Raw genomic sequence first — 5,099 nt, forward strand, 5'->3', positions numbered from 1 at the left:
TTCTGGACATTTCATATAAATGGAATCACACCGTCTTTGGCCTCATGTGTTTGGCTTATTTCACTGAGCATGATGTTTCAAGGTTCATCCATGTTGTAGCATGTGTCATTACTTCATTTTTATGGCGGAAGCTATTGTGAATGTTGCTGCTGTGAACACTCATGCACAAAGATTTGTTTGAACTTCTGTTTCCATTTTTCTTGGGTGTACGCCTAGGAGGGAAATTGCCGGGTCATGTGCTAATTCTGTGTTTAATTTTTTGAGGAAATGTCAAACTGTGCTCAACAATGCACAAGGATTCCAATCTCTCCACATCCTTACCAACATGTGTTTTTTAATTTTTTTTTTTTTTTTACAGCCATGCTAGTGTGTGAAGTAGTATCTTGTTGTGGCTTTGATTTGCATTTATCTAATAACTGATGATGTTGAGCATCTTTTCATGTGTCTTGGTCATTTGTGTATCTTTGGGAAAAGTTCTTTACCAATTTGGTGTTGCCTTTTTGTTGAGTTGTAGGCATTCTTTATATATTCTACATACTAAATCTTATCAGATGTATGATTGGCAAATATTTTCTCCCATTTTGTAGATTTTTTCACTTTCTTGATAATCTTTGATGTACAGGTTTTTAATTTTAGCGAAGTCAAAATTTGTCCTTTTTTTCTCTTGTTGCTCATGTTTTTGGTGTCATATCCATTGCCAAAGCCAAAGTCATGAAAATTTACCCCTCTGTTTTCTTCTAGGAGTTGCATAGATCTAGCTCACTGATCTGTTCTGAGTTAGTTTTAGTATGTATGTGACATGGGAGGCAACACTGTCCTTTTGCATGTGGATGTCCTTTTGTCTCAGCAGCACTTATTGAAGAGACTCCTCTCTCCCCATTGAATGGCCTTGGCACCCTTGTCAAAAGTCAGTTGGTGGGGCTGGCCAGTTAACTCACTTGGGAGAGCATGGAGAGTCACCAAGGTCAAAGGTTCAGATCCTTGTACCAGCCAGCAACCACCGCCCCCGCCCCCCCCCCCAAAAAAATTGGCCATGGATATACAAGTTCATTTCTGGATTCTCAGTTTTCCTCTACTGTATATGTCTAGCCTTCTGGTACCATGCTGCTTTAACTATTGTAGCTTTGTAGTAAGTTTGAAACTGGCAAGTGTGAGTCCTCCAGTTTTGTTCTTTTTCAGTATTGTTTCAGAAATTATTATGTATCCTAATGTATCTGTCTCCATGCTTCTTATACTTGGGATTCTTTGAACATCTTGGATTCCAACATGTGACTATTAAGAGTTCCAAAAAGAAAAAATAGGGAAGGAAATCAATCACTAATTAAATAATTCACAAAACTGCCTCAGAACTGAAAGACATGACTTTGCAGACTGAGAGGCCTATCCAGTGCCAGCACAATTGATGGAGTAAGATACACAGAGAACATCCTCATGAAAAGTTCTGTCACTCAGGATGCAAAGGCCCTACAAACTTCCATAAAGAGATGGGGAAACCCCGCTCATGCAGGAAGGCTTGGAAAGAGAAAGGCATCCAACTTCTCAGCCTCCAGCATACTCGGAGGCTAGGAGGCAAGGGACAGATGCCTGACAAGAAAGGTGCAGGCCAGAGGCCGAGATGCAGGCACACTCACTGAACAGTGGAGGTGGGAGACACATTTCCATCCACACAAAGTGGCCTCCTTGCCCAGGAATGCACAGTATGAGAGGTGCCCCAGGATGATGGGGAGGGAGATCAGTGGGCCTGGCAGCCACGGATTGCAGCAGTACAGAGACCTTGACTGTCTCCCTCCAGCTCCTTCCGCCACCTCTTCTAGGAAGGGCCTGTTGCTGCATAGTGGCTTTCTTTCTCTCAGCATCCTGCCGTCATTTATGGCACCCCTGGTAGGAGCTGAGTATGGCTTTGGAAACAACTGCTCCCTTAGCCGTGAACTATTTGTCTCTGAGATTGAGGCTTGTAGTGGATTGACTTATGTTCCCCCCAAAATTCACTGGAACTTGAACTGTGTCCACCACGTTTTATGTATTAGAAACTTGGCCCCCACTGTGCCTGTTAAGAGAGTGGGAAATCCTATTATGGTGATTGAAAGGTGGAGCCTTGAAAAGGTGATTAGGTTATAGGACCATGCAGGAACGAATGGATTAAAAATGGTGGTCAGGGGTGTGGTTCTGAGGGCTTTAAAAAAAAGAGGAGAGTCTTACTCTCTCTGCTTCCACCATCTTGCAATGTGAGACTCCTGGGTCATTGTCACCACCACTACTAGATGGATTTTGGACTTCCCAGCCTCAGAAACTATAAGCAATAAATTTCATTTTCTTTATAAATCACCCAGTTCCAGCTATTTTGTTATAGGCAACATAGACTAATACAAGGCTGTTAGGAGGTGTGCCATGGGCAGAGCAGGCCTGGCCCCGAGTCCCTGCTGGACCCAGCAGCCCTGAGGGTGTGCTGCCAAACCTCTGTGGGTGCTGCAGAGGCCCCTGCCAGCAGTTCCCAGCCTCCTGCAGGGCAGCAGCAGGAAGGCCGGTGTCTCCCTGCATCTATGGAAGAGTCATCGCCCCAAGTTGAGGCTTCCCAAACCAGGGTCCGAGGTGGTGGTGGGGAGGTGTCAAGACTGTGCAAAGGCGATGAAAAATGTGCTGTGTCTTGCTGGGGGGTTAATTTTATGTGGCAATTTGGCTCAGGGTGGAGAATTTTTCTTAAAATATGTTTTCAGTAGAATGGTTGCAGGTGAATAATGGCCCCCCGGAAGGTATAAGGTCCTAATTCCTGGAACCTGTGAATATGACCTAGAAGAGTCTTTGCTGGTGTGATTAAGTTAAGGCTCTTGAGATGGGGAGACTCTCTTGATCACCCAGATGGGATCTAAATGCCCTCTGCTTCGTCCTCTGTTTTCCCAGAGATGGCCACGTGGCTCACGCCTGTATTGATTTCCTTGGCTGCTGTGACAAAGTACCACCAATGGGGTAGTTACCTTTTTTTTTAAGCATTGTCTAAAGTGGGATTCAAACAAACTGGGTGGTTAAACAACAGGAATTTATTGTCTCACAGTTCTGGAGACCAGAAGACCAAGGTGGAGGTGTCGGCAGGGCTGATTCCTTCTGAGGTGGTGAGGGGATCTGCTCAGGGTTCTCCCAGCTTCTGGAGGGTTGCTGGAGATCTTCAGCATTTCCTGGCTCGGGGAAGAACCATCTCCATCTCTGCTTTCACCGTCACATGGTGTCCCTCTGCATTCATCTGTGTCTAAATCACTCCTTTTTTAAGGACACCAGTCAGATCAGATTAGGACCCACCGTGATTACTTCATTTAACATTAATCACCTCTTTAAAGGCCCCGTCTCCAGATAAGGTCACATTCTGAGGTACTGGGGGTTAGACTTCAACATATGAATTTGGGAGAGGGACAGAACTCAGCCCATAGCACCCCACACAGTATGAAAGTTCCTGTTGCTGAGAAGCCCCCCAACGTGGGGACTTGTTAGACTGACAAATGTTGAATACTGGAGAAAGCTGAAATCCTGAACCCAGTTTGATTTAGATTTGAATCTTGTCACTTATCAGGGGTTTCTTGGGCAAGCTGCCCCAACTTCCATGTCTGCAAGATGTAGATGAGATCTACCTGACAGTATTTAGAATCAGGACCGCCCCATGACAGGTCTTGACAACTGGTAATGTGACTGTCATTCTCCTGTATTTCTCTTCCTCTGTCTGCCTCTTGTCACAGGAACCGCTTCGTAGAACCCACACGTGTGTGCGCAGAGGTTGCTTCCTGGGCCCCGCACACCATTCAGACTTACAGCAACCACCACTACGCAATTGGACCAAATTCACCTCTGCGGGGAGCAGTTCCAAAGGCTTGTTATTTGAGGATGCTTTTAAAAAAATCTACTGAACCTGAGATTTCATAGTATCTCTTCCTAAGATGGTTTAATATGTTCACTTCCCCCACCCATTATTAAGAAATGGGAACCCAGGGACCCAGACTGTCTCAAACCAATCATTATGGACTAAGTTCTTTCAAAAGCAGCTTGGAAATGTGATAGTTAAGAGTAGTAACTTCCATTTGTGTGGAGCCGTTGCTTCCAAATACTGTTCCTCCAAACAAAAAAACTCTAAGAGGTAAATCACATGTGGTGGAAAGAGGTCTGTGGCCAACTAAGCTTTCCAAGCACTGGATGAAACAAAGTTAGGTCTCTTTGCAGGACTTCTCAGAGCCTTCAGTGTGCCAGTGAGCTTCATGACTCTGTATCAGTCACAATTTCATTGTGCTGCACGTGACAGAAAACCCCAGATGACAATGGCTTCCTTCATTAAAGATGTTTATTCCTCTCTCAGTGGGTCACAGCCCAGAGGTCAGCAGGTCAAAGCTGATACAGCAGCTCCATTAGCAGCAGAAAGAAACCTAAGCCGTTTCTACCTTGCTGCTGCTCTATCCTCAACACATGGCTTCTACCTCATGATCCAAGGTGGCTGCATGAGCACCAGCCATTATGTCTACATTCCAGTGGGCAGGGAGGAAGAAGGGATAAAGACAAGTGAGCCTCCGTGTGGACACTTCCTGAAGTCACACACAATACTTCCACTGAGGTCCCATTGGCCGATCTGACTGCCGGCCACACAGTGACTGAGTGAATTTCAAAAACAGCAATGCTCTGCAGGATGCCGCCTTGAGTGCACACAGCTTGGCAAGCTGACACTGCCTTTGGGCAAATTAGAAAAACAGTCAATCAGCCCATCACTGTCCTTTCTCCAGGTGGGCCCAGGTGCAGCCCTGTCTGTGCTGGGACCGCCTGGGTGAATAGAGCTCAGCCTGGATTTCAGCCTAAAGCTGCCCTGCCTGCTTCACATGTTGCCCTGGGCACAACCTGCATTAATTAGCACAGGCAGCTGCCCTGGCCACTGGCCTGAACTCAGGGATGGGGCCACACCGAGTCAGAGGTGGACAGGATGAATGCCATCTTGTGCCCCACTCGCCAGTATGACTTGTGTTTAACCTCATTCCTTTGTCTCGCTGTCCAGTTATAGACTGATCTTAGGGCAAGCACAGCACAGCAGGGCTGAGGGACTAGGTGACTTATTGCAGCCCCTGAGCCTGTCTGCG

This window comes from Cynocephalus volans, chromosome 1, assembly GCF_027409185.1.
Source record: "Cynocephalus volans isolate mCynVol1 chromosome 1, mCynVol1.pri, whole genome shotgun sequence".
NCBI classification, from domain to species: Eukaryota; Metazoa; Chordata; class Mammalia; order Dermoptera; family Cynocephalidae; genus Cynocephalus; species Cynocephalus volans.